Genomic DNA, 20,266 nt, shown 5'->3' on the forward strand with positions numbered 1-20,266 from the left:
CCTAGCCTCCAATTCCAAATAAGTTTGTGAAAGTTGGCAAGTAGGTAAATATGTATATTCTTTTATAATTTTAATTCCTATGTGCAACTTTATTTCCAGGGCTAGGGAATTAGGGTCTGAGGTGACTCCCAAGCGTGAAAAGCACTTGTTGATGTGCAGTATTTATGCTATACAGTAAATCAAATGGTGCTTGCAATTCCTTTGTGAATTCGTCAGAAAACCAGGAGGTGTCAGCTAATGTCTGGCCTTGGAAACCTCAAAAGTTCATTTGGGGATGGTGAGTCTTAGATCAAATCCCTGGTCTCTCCTGATCACTAGCACCTCCCCCTCCCACCGAGCAATGATCTCAGCTGTAGATGCCTTACCTTAAAAGCGACACTTAATTGTACAATAAAAACAAATGATTTAGAGAGTGCCGGTGGGCCGGGACCTCTTGGTGTTTAAGAGCAGAGCTGGGTGTGCTCTGCAGTGTCACATACTCGTGGGAGTAGCCAGGGTTGTAAAGAATAAGGAGGGTAACACGATAATTGGGACAAACCTTTTGTTTTCAGGACTCCTTACACTCTTAAATATTATTGAAGAACCCAGAGACCTTTCGTTTGTGTGGGTTACATCTGTTTATATTTACCATTTGAGAAATTAAATAAGAAAAACCTAAGTATTGGGAAGCTTACAAGCTCATAGTAGAGGATATGTTTCCAATATTTTAATTTATTTTAAAGATTAGAGTTTGTAATTGGCAACAAATACTATGTTCTCTTCTTTAAAGTGACTGGAATGTGAAGTAATAATGTCCACCAATACCCAAATCCGAATAACCATACTTTGTCGGTGTTTTTTCAAGACAATGTGGAATCCCTTGAAAAAAGTGTGTAGTTCAGTTTGCAACTTACTCACACAAGCTGTTTTCCTCGAGCCAACTGTTGTACTTTGGTATATAACAGAAGTGCTTTATGAATAGTTTCCATTTTATAACATAGAATATTAAAAGGAAGCATACTCCAGGCTTCAGAACTAACAATTTTTTAGTGCTTTTTCAAGGACATTCTTAAGTGAAAGTGGCTTTTTTTTTCTTTTCTAAACTGTGAGTGCATGGCAATGAATTATACAACTGCTAGAATAGTTTGGTGCCACTGCGTTGATTGGTGCTAAGGTGACAGAAGTTTTACCCACATTGCTTTTGCACCATCAGTGCAAATGTCAATACATTGAAAAAGGCAAATATCCTCTTAGGATTATTATGAAAATAGTTTTGACCTTGTAGATTCCCTTGAAAGGATTTGGGAATCTCCAAGAGCTGGCAGACTATACTCTGAGGACCACTGATTTAAGAAATGCTATCTTTCGAAAAAAGACGTATTGAATACCTGTCACTGCCAGGCACTTCTGTGTGCATGGGACATGTCGGTGGACAAAACAAGGAGCTCTGCCTTCATGGAGGTTATATTCTAGCAGGGGTGGTGACCGACAATAAGACAATAAATATAATTAACAGGTATATTAGGAGACACATCAGGAGGTGATAAGCGCTATGGAAAAATAAAAAGTAGAGCAAGGTAAGGGTGACTGGGAGTGCTGGTAAGTGACAAGGAGCAGGTTAAAATTTTAGGTGTCACGGAAAAGATGATATGTGAGCAGAGTCTTACAGGAGGTGAGGGAGTTAGCCATGTGGCTACCTGGTGGCGGAGCGTTTCAGTCAAGGGAACAGCTGTATAATGACTAAGTGGGAGTGTGCCTGGCATGGTGCAAAAAGCACAAGGATGCTGTGAGGAGGGAGTGGAGGGATTGCATGTTAAAGGTCTAAGATATGTGGTCAGAAAAGGAAAGGAGGGCGCAGATTTTGTAGAAACGGAAGCTACTGGAGGGTTTTTAGCAGAAGAGTGACCTAATCTCTCTTATGCTTTCCCTGATGGTCCAGTGGCTAAGACTCTGCTCTCCCAATGCAGGGGGCCTGGGTTCGATACCTGGTCAGGGAACTGGATCCCACATGCCACAACTAAGAGTTCACATGCTACAAATAAAGATCCCACATGCCACAACTAAGACCCAGTGCAGCCAAATAAATATTAAAAAAAAATAAAAGGTTACTTTTGTTGCCATGTTGAGGATAGACTGTACAGGACAAGGTAAGAAAACAGATTAATTAAGAGACATATGTAGTAATCCAGATGAGATGATAGTGGGTCGGGCCAGAGTTGTAGATGTGGAACTGGTGAGAATGGAGAATCAGTAGAACTTCCTAATGGTTTTGATGTGGCTGTAAGAGATATAGAGAAGTGAGAGGTAACTTCAAAATTTTTGGCCCGAGTAACTGAAAAGAGAGTGTATCTCTTATACAAAAATTAACTCAAAATTTATTGTAGGTCTAAGTATAAAATTATAAAACTTTTAGAGGAAAAGACAGAAGAAAGTCTTCTGGGTAGGCAAACAGTTCTTAAACATAACAAAAAGCATGACCCATAAAAGAAAAAAATCAATATATTGGACTTCGTCAAAATTAAAAATATTTGCTGTTTGAAAGATACCATTAAGAGAATGAAAATAAAGTCATAGCATGGAAAAAATTACTTGTAAATCACATACCTCACAAAAGATTTCTATCCAGAATATATTTTAAAAAATCTTTAAACTCAACAGGAAGAAAACAATCCAATTTGAAAATGAGAAAGGAATTTGAACAAATACTTTGACAAAGGATGGCAAATAAGCACATGAAAAGATGCTTAACATCTTTAGCCATTAGGGAAATGCAGATTAAAGCCACTAAGAGAGGATGGAAGGACGAAAAATTCCAGTAGCAAGTAGAAAGAGAGTAGGTCTGGGTGAGCACAGGCCAGTGGCTCTTACACATAAGCAAATTTGCTGGCTATTCCTGGTGAAGGTCTTCCTGTGTTTCAATTAGAAATAATGAAAAAAGAAGTAGGCATAACCCAAAGAACTTAACCTTTCCAATATTTTGAAATACAAATACACACACACTCACACACATATATACAATTTTGCATTTTGTATTTGAGTGTGTGTGTGTATACACATACATACATACATAAAGCTTCTACTACAAAGGGCAGAACATTGGGGCAATAAAAAATATAAATGTAAAGAACAGGTTTTTGACATGTACCTCTGCTTTTGATACAACATAGTTGGGGAGAACAGAGATAAATGATTGATTTTTCCAGAATGTATTTAAACAACAGAATGTTTTGATTTCCTCTGGAAGAAAAACCTGCCCTGTGTTCTACCTGTTCTTTGAAGAATGCCTAAGGCAGGGCAGCTGGTTCTTGGGTAACTGAACAGCAGTGCAGTCTTCTTTCTCAAGATCACAGGTTGCCGTTTATTTTTTAAGCTGCAGTTTTGTGCTGTTATTTTTTTCCTCTCCATCTGACTCATTCTGAGTCATGGGGAGCATTCTCTCATTGTGATGGGGTGCCCTGCAGAAGAGAGCTGCCTTGCTTGTTCTGCACCATTAAATGTTTGCTTGAGTCTTCCTATCAGAAATAGTATGGAGAGTCACAACACAGGGGAAAAAAATGGGAGTGTGAGGATTCTGCCTGGGAAGACTCGGATTAGTAGAAATGGGATTAATGAAGAGAGTTTTCTGTTGTTTTCCAAGGAAGAAAATAATGAACTAATGTGCTTGATGGGCAGCTAAATCTCTCTGTGTGTCATGATTTTCAAGCAACTAAATAGCCCTTAACAATGGCATTCTCTCCTGATGAAAGATTCCATTCAAGCATGCCAGGTTCCCAGGCAGGGGGGAATGGGTTGAGGGAGGGATCACCTTAGTGGCAGAACAGCATTACCAAATGTCAGATCTCCTAGGTCATTAGCCTTGCCCATATACATTTACTTGTAATCCGTCAGTGGGGAATTGAAGGATGTCGTCCCAGTCACACTGAAAAGACATGATTTTCCAGGATATGGGAGGCTTCTGTTCATTAAGCTGAAGCTGAGCATAGCTTGAAGAATTTAATCTGAAAAAAATGGCCCTGAACTCAGTGGGACTTACTTCCAAGGATATAGGACAAGGGCACGCACTATACCTTAAGGATATTAAAAGCTGGAATAGAATGAAGTGTGGTACATTTCTCTCCTTTCCTCCTTTCTGTGCTTAAAACCATTATGTCAAATGTAAGTATGATACATTTAGAAGATGGAGACAGTGAATCAAAAATCACTCTTTGACCTCTCTTTTGCCTCAAAACATTAAAATCCAATTGATTTGCTGTAACAGTAATAATTCCATTCACAATAGACAAGAACAATAACACCAGTAAAATGATAGAAAAATGCAATTTGTTGCATTAGTGGCAAGCAATTGGAACAAAATGTATTAGTTTAGAAACCATTCTGTGTGTAATTATGTGTGTGTTGTGTATTAAGAAAAAATACACAAAGTGGTAGGATGTGAGGGATAAAATATCTTTTCATTGGCATGATCCTTTTACTTGAGAATCCATTCTATAGTTGTAAGTTATAAAAAAGCATATTTGCCCCCGAAACTGTGTAGCTTACAGTAAGATCCATTTTCAGCACTTCTGAATTCAGCTCACGTAGCCTTCTTGTAGGCTGTAAGGAGGTTCAAGCTGTTCTAAAACAGTCATCACGATCCATTACACTTTGTTCCCTGTAGCTTTTGTTCCCAGTTGCATGTGATACTGTTGATCGTGAAAGAAAATTTTAAATATATGCTGACTTTACATATGGAAGGATTATAGTTTCGCTTGTTCAAAGCATTCTTGAATGTACCTTCTAGAATCTAGTATGAAAATCCAGGGCAAAGGTAACATTTCAAAAGAGGATATATCAAATTAATATTCCCTTTTTGTTCAAAGAATTATCTTAGGAGAAATGTACTTTTTGAGATTGTGAGTTTGTTTAAATGTGGGAAACAGAAGCCAGTAGTTTAAGCCTGAAGGGTTTACTGCAAATACCTGTATCACTGAAGCAAAAGCATTTTGCCTCAGTACACATTGAAGAAAATTTATCTTTAATTGGAGATTGTATTGATTTTTAATTAATAATAAAAGGCATCATATCTAATATTTTAGACTATGTTTGGAATATGTGTTCTCTTTTTGGATGTTGCAGATTATAGAGAAAGATCTTCTTTGAGAGGTAACACATATTTGAAGAGAAGACACATATTTTTATACTAGTTTATCCCTTCAAACGCTACGGAAAACTGAATATTTTCTTCCAGGAACCTACTTCTGCTGCTTAGGATCATTATTGCTTGATGTCTTCCAGTCATTCAAGCTTCTTTGAGATATTTCATACTTTCTTTCTCTATATAATCAGTTGCCAGGTCCTACCAAGTCTTTTCTTTCTTTCTTTCTTTCTTTTTTTAAATTGAAGTATAGTTGATTTACAATGTTGTGTTAGTTTCAGGTGTACAGCAAAGTTATTCAGTTTTATATACACACACACACACACACACACACACACACACACACACTCTTTTTCAGATTCTTTTCCATTATAGTTTATTACAAGATATTGAATATAGTTCCAAAGTCTTCTCTTTTAAAACTACTCTCCTCCATAGAATCACAGATTTTTATGTCCTAGAAGGAAGCTCCTATAGTCCAGTTTTTTCAAAACTTCTAGAGTAACAGAACCCTTTCTCTGAATGATACCTAGAAGCCCCCAAATTACTACTATTACTACTACTACTACTATTACTGCTGCTGCTGTTGCTGAGTCTGATTTGGTTGAAGCAAGGGTAGACAGGAGGGTCACAGACTTCTATTTGTTTGGTCCATTTTTGTTGGCTTGTTGTCACCTTCAAAGATGCTTTGTTTAATCCCAAGGGATCCTAGGAGTGGAGGAAACCAAGGTCCAGAGATAAGTGTCTTGTCCAAGATCATTAAGCCAGTTAGTGCAGAGCTGGGACTAGAAGTCATGTTAAAGTTTAGTGCCCTTCAGGTCCATCACCTGTACCATCGCTATCACCACCTGAGACCTGGCTTATTGCAGTCCATTCTTAGCTGTCTCTGATCTCCCCTCTCCTATGTCCTCATTTACAGAACATATGGTATTTTGTGTTCTTTGTGTCTCTCCTCTGTACAACAGGCTTCTATGGCTCTCCATTTCCTATAAAATCAAGCCCCAGTCTTTACGGGTTCATTTCAGGTTCTTCATAATCCAGACTTTTTCTTACATTGTTCTCCAATCCAAAGCCACTGTGCCAGCCTGTTTGCTTTTTTCACTGATCCTTGAATCACCTCCAAGTCTTTCCTTATATTTTCCCCTCTACCTGGAATGCTGACTCTCCATTGACCCTGTCCTTCAAGACTCAGATCAAGATCCTTGAAGCCTATTCTAACTTTGCAGGTTCACAGTTACCCCTTTTGTTTTTTTGAGGACCATATGCATTTTGTACCATTTTTTGGCTTTTAAATTTCACATGGGTAAGAATATGTATTGTCTCATCAGTGAAAACATAAGCTCTGCTAGGACATGGACCATGGCTTATTTTGTATGCAATACTGACATGGTGCTGTGTGAAAACCAACTGTGTTTTGTGCGTGAGTTAAATTGGACTGAGGTGATGAAAAATTCTCCCTGCTCTTGATCACCGCACAGGGATCCACTGCAGCATTTTCCATGTAGCAGATGATGGCTATTCCATCCATTGCATCTGTTTTCCTTTCCCACCATAAAAAATTAGATCTAAGATTTTCTATTTGATCTTTTCTGTAGCTATGCCATCAGCCTAATCATTAAAAAATTCGAATTGAATGTAGACGTATGTCGATAATAATGCTAATGTAAATGTTTTATTGTAAATACCTATTTCTATAACTTTTCGATAAATGTCTTTATACTTGTGTAGTACAATAAATGTAACTGCTTTTCAAAAATTAATGAGTCACACCAAAAGCCATATTTGCTCCTAGAGGAGAGGCTGTCCACGCCTCTCTCATATCCAGATGGCAAACTCAGGCAGGACTCCACGTTTTATCTACCTATACATCTACCATTAAAATTCAGAAGGCAGGGTTATTTGAAATGAACAATGGAGTCAGAATTCTGGTTGGTTATTGGTTTAACAATGAGGAATAACTTTGCTAATTAGGTTATAGGATGAGTATTTTTGATACACCTTTGTTAATACCTTTTTAAAAAATATGCAAGCTGAAGATTTAACCCAATTTGTTGAAAACATGTTAACAATATTGAATATAATTAACAATATCTTAGTTTTCTCAACTTGTTCTGGGTATATTAGGCTACAGACAATGCCACTAAATGAAAGATTAAGAGGTATAGTTAATAATTATTTGAACAGTCTTGGAAAAGATTTTTGATATATTTCCTAGAAATTGAGAAATTGATGTCATTAATGATGGGTAACAAATCTCTTCACAATTCAGGATGATTTTCATTTCTTTGCTTTCAACAAAATTGAGGAATGTATAATTGAGTTATCAGCTGGTGGATCACAAAAATAATATTTGAAGATGTGTCACTGTGTGGTTTGGGAATATAAAGTGGAAGAAGCTCAAAGAGATGAATGACATTTCTATAGCAAATTTTGCTCCAATTCCATCTATTTATATATGTTAACAAATATTCTCATAGCTCACAAAAAACACTTTAGAAATGATGCTGAACCCAGTCTCATTGTAGCTATAAGTAATATTCACCCACCAAAATATGAAATGAAATAAAAAATCCTCATCTACCCCATTAATGGAAGAATTTCCAAATTCTTTTTATGTTTAAAATTTATATTGCTTTTGTTAAACTATATATTAATAATAATTTTAATAATGACTCAATCCAGAAGGAAAAACTTTATCTGGAAAGATGAAACGGCATCAGTGAAAGATTTTCAAGAATATAAATATTTCACATGAAGATATTCTGTGGGGAAGCTGGAATGGAAACCCAAGTTCAAGGAGAAAAAAGAATGATATAAAATTTCTAAGTGTTGAAGATCAGCTTGTTCACATAAATATATATATTTCAATGGATGGTATTGGTTATTAATAGCTTTGGTATTTATATATTTTTTTGATATATTAATTATTCCATTATTTTAAAATGTCAATTTTACAACATACCAAGAATCAAATCCTTTGCAACCATGTAAATTTAAAATGAAATAATTTAAATGTGAATTAATACTGTGTGAGTGGGTACATAGTTTTTCATAATTATTTTAGAGGGATACATAAGTAAATCTTAGAAACTCCTCTGGCCAAGAGGCACTGAATGTCATAGCCTCTGCCTGTCTCTCCAGTCTTATCAGATGCTTCCCTTTTATTTGCTCTCTACTTCCATGGCACATTGGTCCTTTTTTAGCTCTCTGAATTCTTGTAGTTGCTTCCTGCCTAAGGACTTTTCCTCCTTCCTTATCTGCTCAATGGCACCACTCTGCCCCCAAAGCTAACTTAACCACCCTAGCCAGATGATGTCCACTCATCCTTCTGAACAAAACTTCAGTGTTAGGTCTTAGGGGAGCCTTCTCTAAGCCATTTACCAAAGGTAGGTTCCTCTAGACTCCTCCCTAACCCTGTAACACCTTGATCTTTTCCTGCATATCTCTTAGCCCAATTAGGACTTAAAAAGTTGATCATATATATATATATTTTACTGTGAGTCCCATAAGGGCAGGTACCACCTCTGTCTTGCTCACTGCTGTATCCCCAAGAGAATCCAGCACAGAGATGGTGTTAAAGATGGTGAAAAGAAATTATTCATGGCCTTTATTAAAGATGGTAAGGCAGACTTTATTCAGTTCCACTGTGATGAGTATAGGGACCACTTTGATAGAATTTTGCAGTGGAGAGAGAGATTGGGTTCAACTCCAAACACAGCATGGGCAAGTGGGAATTTAGGATGGAGGTCAGTGGGTGAAAAATTACTAAGGAAAATATCAGGAATAAGATAGAATTCTGGCTAAATCTATATAACAGGAGTCTTATTGAAAGTAGGCCAGGGTGATCAGATATCACCTGGCAGTTGGTAGAGGATAAGGAACCTGATCAGATATCTTGCTAAAATGACTTAGCAGAGTTCTTGTTAAAACTAGATTTTATAAGGAGTACACAGATGGGCCTAGGAGAAGGGTTCAGGAGCCTGACTAAAGTTTGGTCAAGCAAAGAATCTTTGTCAATGAGTGCATAGAAGTGACTCAATATTTGTTGAATGGATCAATGAACAATACAGCTTATTCCTTTTAATTAAAAAAATTTTATTGAAGTATAGCTGATTTACAATGTTGTGTTAGTTTCAGGTGTACAGCAAAGTGAATCTGTTACACAAATACATATATCCACTCTTTTTTAGATTCTTTTCCCATATAGGCCATTACAGAGTATTGAGTAGAGTTCCCTGTGCTATACAGTAGGTCCTTATTATCTATTTTATATATAGTAGTGTGTATGAGTACAGATTATTCTTAATCTCCGTGTATGGTCACAGATACTTGTAGAGTATTATTATTCATTTAAGGAAGAAGGACTTTATTCATGAAAGATCTCAAGAAAACTTTATAAATAGTTACATGGATCCAATAAGATTATGTACCAAAAAAAGACTTTGAAGGAGTTAAAATAATTATTCAGATGTTGGTTATTTCATGTAAACTCTCTGCATCACTTTGAATTCTCTGAGAAGCAGTCACCAAGATTGGTTCAGATTGTGGGAGATTTTTTGAGGAAAATGTATGTGAAAGATAAAGGAGAGAGAGTGGGAGTAGGTGGGGAGAGCTTCAGACTGTAATGTGGTTAAGACGCTTTTGAAGGAGAGGAATTTGACAGGAAGAGTTTCAGACTGCAGTACAGTTCTAAGAATGTGTCAGCCAGATCAATGAAGAGTTCTTTAGCCTAAGTCACCTGTCAGAGGAGTTTCACATCCTACACAATGGACCTGCACTAGTACCCCTTCCATGCAGAGCCAAGACTTGGGGAAGTCTCGGGGAAGGAAAGCATGGCCTTGGTGTAGACATGGTGGTGGATCTCAAGATCCATTCTGCTCCTGCCAGCAGGAGAGCTGAGTGGCATTCACATGGCATTCACACCCAGAAATCTAGAAGTGTATCGTCTGTCCAACCATTTTCTAATTTATCTATACACAGTGCTTGGGGGCAGAGCTTATATTTTCTGATTTTTACTTTGCAATTAATGAGGTATATTTTCCTCCATGAATTTGACTGAGTTTATTCAATAATGCCACCAAGCTTCCTGGCCTAACTTCTGTTTGCCATCAGCTTATTGAATATTGCAGACAATATGGATCTCACTTCTTCGTGACCACCAGTCCATTTACCACTTGGAACTGACAGGTTGGTTCTTGGTTATTCCAGTGCTGGGTTAAAGAACAATAAAAAACAAATGAAGAATAAAGATAGGACTTTAGCAAACAGTCCTCGTTGTTGTTAAAGTTCTCTGGCATAACCACTTCCAAAATATTGCAACAAATAGGAATTCAAAGGGACAAAAATTCAGAAATATTTAATCATAAAAGCACCTCCAATTCCAATGGCTGATCACCATTACCTGTCAGTGAGTTCTACTTTAGAGAAGTGCAAAGACCCGGGGATGATATCTTAGCACTTGTAACGGCTGTAGAAGACCAGTTCCTGTCTTCTCCTTGGGGTTTCATCTGTCCTCAGCAGTTATAACTGAACCATTATTTCAATTTGCCTCTACAGGAATTTTGTTAATGGCTCTGCTACTATCCCTGTAAAGTCACCCTTGGAGGAACAGTTTCTAGTATGGTTACCATGGTGATGCTACATGGATCAGTTTGCACTCTCTCTCTTAGATGACCCAGACTTCACAGACCTTGATTTTAGGCTAGCCCTGTACTCTCTTTAGGAGATTTGTAAATATGAGTCAATCACACAGACCACTAATACTCATTAAACAGAGGTTTAATATTAAAATAGTATTGAGGGGTAAAAAACTTTCAGATTTGCTCCCTCTCTTATTATCTGTCATTCCCTCCCCAGGGTAGCCTGGTTTTGTGTGTCTGTATAATTGCATGATGGTTTTGCTGGGTGTTCCTTTATTTTCTTCTTCTCTCCTGATTCTTTACACTAGACTACTTGGAGGCCTTTTTGAAGTAGAGTATAGATTAGGAAATGCAAAGAATATACATTTTGTTTCATGTATAGTGACCACCTGTTTTCATTATCAAAGTAATATAAGAGTCTCTGGTCAAGATAGGATCAGAAACCTCTCTAGATCTCTCTGTCTCATGGATTGCCATGGTGATAGGAGGGAGGTAGAACTGGGAAAGGACTGAAACTTATTGTAATATTTGAAGCTTATAAAATCCATGTGAACGTTTATTTCTGACTTGGACATTGACTGATCCCTATTATAATAGTGAAGGATACCATCTGTTTAAAAAAGTCTGTTAGCATCCTCCCAGGACTTCAGAGATTGTGGCTGTTGGAGAATAGGTTCTTGAATTTATAATACTGTTTAGTTTTACCCATACAACATTTGGCATGAAGAAGGAAAACTATAATATCCTGTGGTTGTTTGAAGGTGTTTAATGGTATTAGGCAAGAATTGTAATGGAGAAGCTCAAATGGAGGGTCCCTTTTCAACTACCATTTCAGCAAGAATGCTGATACTAGCAGAAAGAACATGCCCTCCAGTGAGAGAGAGAGAGAGAGAGAGAGAGAGAGAGAGAGGGAAACAGACAGAGAGAGAGACAGCGAGCTCTAACCATCATAGCCATGACAGTACTGCAGAGCTGAGTAGAGGGAAGAAAGCCTTTCACGCTGATTGATGGTGTTGATTTAATCCTCACCCACTATGCATGAACAAGTCCGTGGACCAAGACTGAGAGCTATCTGTGAACAGACACAAGGGGCTCTGAGGAAAGGAGATAGCACAGCACTGTTGAGAAAGAGGGAAGAGGGACAGAATGACTGGGCTCACGGTAGGGCATCCAGACAACAGCATCCAGTTACTGTCTCCTAATCACTCTGGTTGAGACAGTTTCCTGAACTGTGTTCTACAGGACACCAGTTCTGCGAGATGTTTAGATAAGACACACCAAAAAGAGGATTCCATGGTCAAATAAATTAGGAAATACTACCTAGCATATCCTCCCTGGTGGAGATGTGTAATACATATGAATTAAAGCAAACAGTCTAACTTTATTCAAACCCAGTGTATCTCAAACGTTTTTGAATATAAAACCTTATTTTTATTTACTCATTTAGATATTTATTATTAATACCTAACAAAAAGTGTGTCCTGTTGAATACAGTATGGAAAAGCCATGGTAATGGTTACTAGTAATGAAATGTAGAGCAGTGAGAACTGGATATCAGAACCCAATAAATGGCCTTTCAAGTTCTTGTATATGTACCCAATCCTAGTTATGCATCAGGATCATCTGGTGGGGTTTGTAAAAAATGTCCATTTCAGATCTCATCCTTAATCTAAGAAATCTGAATCCATAGGATAGGGCCTTAGGATCTGTACTTTAAAAATGTTTCCCTCGTGATTCTTATAAGCCATCCCAGTACTGTTCTATGGACCAGCATTTACAAACCATTAAATTACAGACTTTGGGCTCAGTTGTTCCAATAAAGATTTTGTTGGCTCTGTGAAAATCAAGTTAAATATTCATGTAGGCAGTGTCATATAGTATATACCTAAACTGAATATAGCCCACCTGTAGATTAGAGCCAAAATTTTGGTGTCCAAAGTAGGCAAAACCCAGTAATTTTTCTTCTTCCAGAATTCTGCTTTAACAAAGTTAATTTTTCTGCATGTGTTACCTTTTATTTTTAACTAAAATGTTATTTAAGGAATTGAATGAAGGGTAGATGAAGACAGGATAGCATACAGAATAATTTTATAAATCCTTAGTTCAGTATGGAAGGATTCCATCTAGGGAAGTACAGACTAAACTGCCCTTTTAGTATTTTGGTAGAAACAACACTTATTGTACATGGAGTGACATTTCAGTGCAGAGAAAGCTGGCAAACTTTATTGGGGGATCTACTCCAACAATCTTCTCCTGAGCATCTTCCTCACACACCTGCACCATTCTTATAGCTTAGCTTGACTGTTTACCTGAAGGTGATAAAGCATGAGTGGTGATGGTTCTGATAAGGTAACTGTCTGTAGATTCCTTAAACTCAGCTAAGAAATTATGGTTCTATGGTCAGAAACAACTGTGTCTAATAATGGTGATGTTGTCCGTAATTAGAGCAGTGATGGTTACAGTAAAGCCGGTAGGATTGGAACTTTAAGAAAACCTCTAAAAATCTAGATTGTTTCTGCAAAATAAACTCATTTCGTCATTGAGATTTCTTAGTCTAGCTCAATGGAGGAGAATGTACATTTGATAGGCTATTCAAAATAATTTCACATGTGATTTTTTCCTGGTGACCTTTTACATGTGAGGATTAATTCCAAGGCAACAAGCCTAGATCTCATCTAACCCAAAGACTGTTAGATGAGAATTTTGCCTCTGAAGCAGAAATTGTCAGGCAGGAAAGGAATGTGATACTTTAAGGCAGTGCTTCTGAAACTTTAATGTACATATGAATCACCTGGGATCTTGTTAAAATGCAGATTCTGGTTGAGAAGGGCAGGGATGAGGCCTGAGATTTCTTGCTTTTCTTGCAAGCTCCTGAGTGATGCTGACGTGTAATGGACCACCCTGAAGTTCTAAGGTATTTGGAAAGCTTTCCTCTTGGGGCATATCTGGAAACATAAGGAGAATAGTATATTTATTATGCTTTACCCAGAAGCATACTGAACGTACTATTTGGAAGTGCAGCTGAATAGTTACACACTATTTAAAAATAAGTTTCCTTTATGTTTCTTGCCTTTGCAACACTTATGGCTGCCAGCTGAACAAAGCTGGTGCAGTGTGAGTGGCTGCCAGTGGACAGTGACAAAAACAAGACTTACTGAAACAAACAAGGGTTTCTTATAAATAATTTGGAAACGATTTTGGAATCCATTTCTTGGCAATGGAAATAGTGCATTTCAGATGCTATTAAGTGATTGATTTATATGTGGGAAGGCCTCAGTTGGTAGTTCTTGAAATACTTAATGATGCTATGCCACCGTCCATGAAGTTGAGAGGATATCCTATAGAAAATGAAAATCCCAGGGGAAGGAAGCGCATGCTGTCTCTGCACAGTCACGATCATCTAATACAAGGTTTGTGCTGGAGAACGGTGGTGATGCAACCAGTTACAACTGAAATGGGCCCTCAAGGATAGATTAGAGACAAAACAGGAATCCACAAAACAGCTCCAGTATATGTTTGGACAAGCATCCAACCAGTCAACCTTTCTGTGTTTTTTCAGTCATAAGACTTCCTCTTTTTCTTTCTTTTTTCTGTACGTGGGCCTCTCACTGTTGTGGCCTCTCCCGTTGCGGACGGAGCACAGGCTCCGGACGCGCAGGCTCAGCGGCCATGGCTCACGGGCCCAGCCGCTCCGCAGCATGTGGGATCTTCCCGGAACGGGGTACGAACCCGTGTCCCCTGCATCGGCAGGCGGACTCTCAACCACTGCGCCACCAGGTAAGCCCCGAGTTACTCTTTTTCTGTGATCCACTTGTCAAGTACATTTTGCCTTCACATGGTACATGTGATAGTCCAAAACTCAAATCACATTCTTCCCAGCTGTAAACTGACTGCAGAGATGACTAAAAACGCCATGGAATTGAACTTAAAATAGTAATTTTGCTTTTTTTGTTCGGTGCCACATTAGGAGGCAGAAAGATTTTGAGGGCTATCAGTTTGGTAATACTTGGTATGAACTGGTGATAATATATTGATAATAATTTATCATGTGTAGAGACAGGGTAGATACAGGAATTATATTTGTATTGAGTTATTTTACTGAGTTAGTTTTGTTGTTATTGATTATACAAAAGAAATTAGTGCTATGCCATATACATTCCGCATTTTTTTCAGTTTGCCTTTCTCTTTTGATTTTGTTTAGTGTCTTTATCCACACATACATTTTGAAATTTGTGTTGCCTTCATACCACCAAGTTCACCCATTTTAAGTGTACAATTCAATAACTTCTAGTAAATTCAGAGTTATACAATCATCACCATAATCTGATTTTAGAATATTTCCATCACCTCCAAAACAATCCTTGTGCCATTTGCAGTTATTATAATTTTTGATCTATGTGAAATTTATTTGGGTGAAAGAAGTGGGTTAGGAATCCAGCTTTATTTTTTTTCCAAATGGCTAGCCTGTTGCCCCAACATTTCTGTCTCACAGAGTTGAAATGCCACCTTTTATCCTAAACTATATTTTTATATATACTTATGTTTAGGTCTGTATTCTAATCTGTTTTATTAGCTGATGTTCATTGATCTGGGATGATCATATTTTATAAGTTAGTGGCAAATTATGATGTTTTAATTGTGGAGGTGCTAGATTTCAATTAGTATCTTCTTTTACAGATTTCCCCAAATATCTTGTATGTCTGTGTTTAGGTCATCTGGTCAAATGCTTCCTCCATGCCTTCATAGCAGGTCATGCAGCTTTTAAAGTTCCTTTTTGATGCCTCTGGTTGTAAGATGACTGCCTCTACTACAATATCACCTCTGGATCCCAGGTGGAAGTAAGAGAAAGGGCAAAAGATGTTAGCTGACTGGTCTCCCTTTACAGATCATTCTGGGAGCTCCACCCAGTGACCTGTGCTTTCATTTCATTGGCCAGAACTCTTTCGTATATATACCCTGGTTTCAAGAAGGCTAGGAAATGTAGTTTATCAGCTGGGCACATTATCACCCCATTAAGGTGATACCTTCCTTGGTAAGGTGATACCTTCCTTGGTAAGGTGATACCTTCCTTGGTAAGGAAGGAGATTAGATATCAGTAGGCACTGAGCAGTGTATGCCACTTTCCTGTTCTCAGACATTTTTGCAATGATAGGACCAGAAATATCTTGCTTTCCTCTTGTTCAGTATAATATCAGTGTACATTCACACTCTTCAATTCACATCACCATACATTTTAGTAGGGACCAATTTATATGCAAGTATGTGAGCTGAAGCATATGACTGCTCCCAATAAGAATTATAGTACCTATTGTCTTTTGGTATGAGCGGTCATTGGGGAACACTAAACTTTTCTTTCTTTCTCACATTTTACGCAGTGATATTTGTGGCATGTGTCTGTTATTCTATTTAATGCACAGGAGTTGGAGGTTGTCAACTTGATAGAAATGAGAATGGGGCAAAGGAAATGGGAAAAATAAGGGAAATTTATCAAGGATACACATCAGCATTTAAATGTTAAATAGCACTGGTTAGCAACTGGCTGCCCAATGCTTTGACCATAAAATAGGTTGAAAAAGAAAATGAATGTATAAATGATGTTAAAATAGAAATGAACTTCACTTTCCTAGAGAAAGTCTTCACAGAAACTTTTGGAGGAGAGGGGAAGCCAAAGCTGTTGGAGAGGATGCTGGGGTATTCTAGAAAAGGGGAAGCAGGGTGCCTTTTCAGGAAAGTTGAGCTAAAAATAGAGCCCTGGTATCCAACAGTGGCCTGGGCGCTTCAAACTCTGGGGTCCGTGCCATTGTTGTTTTTTTTAAGAAAAAACTTATTTTGAGTTAATTTTAGACTTACAGATGAGTTGCAAAATAGTACAGAGAGTTCGCATATACTTTTTAAAATAGTTTTTAAAAAAATATTTATTTATTTTTGACTGCATTGGGTCTTCGTTGCTGTGCGCGGGCTTTCTCTAGTTGCGGCGAGCGGGGGCTACTCTTCATTGCGGTGCGCGGGCTTCTCATTGTGGTGGCCTCTCTTGTTGTGGAGCACAGGCTTTAGGTGCACGGGCTTCAGTAGTTGTGGCACGTGGGCTCAGTAGTTGTGGCTTGCAGCTCTAGAGCACATGCTCAGTAGTTGTGGTGCAGGGGCTTAGTTGCTCCACGGCATGTGGGATCTTCCCGGACCGGGGATCGAACCCGTGACCCCTGCATTGGGAGGCAGATTCTTAAACACTGCACCATCAGGGAAGCCTGAGAGTTCGCATATACTTTTCACTTTGCCTCCCCTTACGTTAAAATCTTTTTTTAAAAATTAATTTTTTTGGAGTATAGTTGCTTTACAATATTGTGTTAGCTTCTACTGCACAGCAAAATGAATCAGCCATACATGGACATATATCCCCTTCATTTAGGACACTACAGTGCATTAAGTAGAGTTCCCTGTGCTATACAGTATGTTCCCATTAGTTGTCTATTTTATACATAGTATCAATAGTGTATATGTGTCAATCCCAATCTCCCAGTTCCTTCCACCCCACAACTTTCCCCTTGGTATCCATACATTTGTTCTCTACCTCTGTGTCTCTATTTCTGCTTGGCAAATAAGGTCATCTATACCATTTTTCTAGATTCCACATATATGCATTAATATACGATATTTGTTTTTCTCTTTCTGACTTACTCTCTGTATGACACTCTCTAGGTCCATCCACGTCTCTACAAATGACCCAATTTCTTTCCTTTTTATGGCTGAGTAATATTCCATTGTATATATATACCACATCTTCTTTATCCATTCCTCTGGTGATGTACATTTAGGTTGCTTCCATGACCTGGCTATTGTAAATAGTGCTGCTGTGAACATTGGGGTGCATGTGTCTTTTTGAATTATGGTTTTCTCTGGGTATATGCCCAATAGTGGGATTGCTGGGTCATATGGTAATTCTATTTTTAGTTTTTTAAGGAACTTCCATACTGTTTTCCACAGTGGCTGTATAACATCTTATATAACGAAATAATTATAACAACTTGCTGAGGGAATTCCCTGGTGGTCCATTGGTTAGGACTCTGCACTCTCACTGCCGAGGGCCCAGGTTCAATCCCTGGTCAGGGAACTAAGATCCCACAACCTGTGTGGTGTGGCCAAAAAAAAAACTTGCTGAATTTCCAGATACACTAATCAGACCTATCAGTACTGAAGAGAAGTAGCAAGCCTTGGAAGTAGGGAAGGTATAATTAAGTAAAGTATCTAGAAAAAGATATTTTTTTATTCCCAATCCATCAAATCTATTAAAAAAAATAGAGTCAAGATTAACATTACTGGGCTTCCCTGGTGGCGCAGTGGTTGAGAGTCCGCCTGCTGATGCAGGGGACATGGGTTCGTGCCCCGGTCCGGGAAGATCCCACATGCCGCGGAGTGGCTGGGCCCGTGAGCCATGGCCGCTGAGCCTGTGCGTCCAGAGCCTGTGCTCCGTAACGGGAGAGGCCCGCGTACCGCAAAAAAAAAAGAAGATTAACATTACTGATGGTTAGTTTTTAATGTGAGCAACTATCGTTTTGAAAATGAGGCATATTTTGTCCTGATTCTTGCATTGCTACTCACTCTGAAAATAACAGACACTCTGCTTCTGAATTTTAGCTCATAAAATAACTCTGGGTGTAGATTCAGTTCAGAAAATACTTTGGGGTTCCAGTTAAACAGTTTTATAAAATACAACAGCCCATCCCTCTTCCTGGGGGTATATCTAGGGTAGGACATATACCTATATACTACATTTTTACCAGTTGTTGGTGCAATAAAAATCAAGTATTTTAAAGAAGGATTAGACCAATATAGAGTTGTCTATTATTTTAGAAAACTGTACTTTAATGCTGTAGTTTGGTATTTATATTCCAAATATTCCTGGTCCTTGTGTCTGGAATATTCTTACAAGACACTCTCCTGCCCGCATCATTAGAACTATCACCAGACCCCAGCCTCTCCCATCTCTCCCTCCTTCCCCTCCCATGCTCACAAAGACACACATTTTCTCTCTAACACTCTAGGACAGTTAATTTCTAGATCTTTTGGGTCTCAGATGAAATGTTACTCCCTCACCAAACCCTGTTGTATTCAATCACCAGCATCTAGCACAATGCCTGAGATATAGTGGACATATAATTAATTTATATTATTCCTATTTTCCGGATGAGTAATGCTGCAATTAACATCATTGTGCATGTATTCCATCCATATTTCAGGTTATTTCCTCAGGAAACTAATTGAGTTTAAAGGTATGAATATTTTCAAGACTAAATATATATACTGCGAAATTGCTTTCTAGTAATTGTTCCAACTTCTACTCATACCATTAGTGTGGTCTTCCTGTGAGGAAACAATTAAATCTGGGGGCACTGTTTTCAGGCTTCCTAAATTCTACAACTTTATTTTGACTTGATTGAAAATGGATTTGCATTCTCTTTTTATTTTCCTCTGTTGTTTGCTTATTAAAAAAAAAAAATCTCATTTCAATGAGCACTTTACTGACACACAAGTATATTCTCTTACAGTTTTCTTATTCAGTATCACGTGATATCTATTCTGAAAGGCAATTTTTTTTTTTGCCAAAACCACAAATTTTTAATGCCTCAAGTTGAGCTGTCATCTAGTTCACCAAACCAACAAAAGGGTGATAATACATTTTATATAAATAATTTGGGAGGATTCCTCCTGTCAAAACAAAAAGCACCTCTAAAAATAAACCAATATTAACAGTAGCAATTCAGAAAAAATACTCTAGCAAGTCCACAAATGCTATTTCACATTTATCTTATGCTTTATGTGTGAAAGCCATATCGTATACTGCAAATAATAAACTATATTTTATTATCAGGTGCATAATTCACGATATTATGTAGCAATTGAGGGGAAGGAGTTAAAGAATAAATGTTCTTTTACAGAAAACATGGCAAAAACCAATCACCAAGATTAAGAGTTTTCCCCAGCTGGCTAGTGTATGAACAACACAAATTGGAGTTTGGATATGCTGATGTTTTATATTGATTCAGAATATTTGATACCCTCTGTCATGGATTGACAGACTTTTTCTGTAAAGGGCCAACAGTACATATTTTAGGTTTTGTGGGGTCATTGGGGATCTGTTGCAAGTACTCAACTCTGCCATTTTAGTGCAAAAGCAGCCATAGACAATGAGTGAACAATGAGTTTGGCAGTGAACCAGTAAAAGTCTTTTTTTATTTTGGTATGAAGGAAAATTTATTTGGCTAGAGCATTTAAATAACGTAACATTTTTTAAACCAATGAACTTGGTAATGCACATCATTTCTGCAAGATTTTGATAAATTACACCCTTGCATTTAAAGACATTTCCAGATACACTTGAAATAATTTACCACAGTTTTGGACGGCATCATTTATAGCTGTAAAATGAATTAATTTGCTATAATTTTATTAAATAAAATCGTACTTTTCTTTGAACTAGTATCTCCAGCTTAGTGAAGAGCAGCCTGACACATAAACA

At 37.8% G+C, this 20,266-nt stretch overlaps 1 non-coding gene across 1 annotated transcript; it reads left to right on the forward strand.

Moving 5' to 3' along the window:
* The first annotated feature begins 17,787 nt into the window (after positions 1-17,787).
* TRNAE-CUC (transfer RNA glutamic acid (anticodon CUC)) lies at positions 17,788-17,860 on the forward strand. Its single transcript has one exon. It is a non-coding gene; the product is annotated as a tRNA-Glu (tRNA).
* Positions 17,861-20,266: the final 2,406 nt, after the last annotated feature.

Source organism: Delphinapterus leucas, chromosome 3 (assembly GCF_059928025.1).
Source record: "Delphinapterus leucas isolate spDelLeu-1000000601 "Yukka" chromosome 3, BTC_Dleu_Yukka2, whole genome shotgun sequence".
NCBI classification, from domain to species: Eukaryota; Metazoa; Chordata; class Mammalia; order Artiodactyla; family Monodontidae; genus Delphinapterus; species Delphinapterus leucas.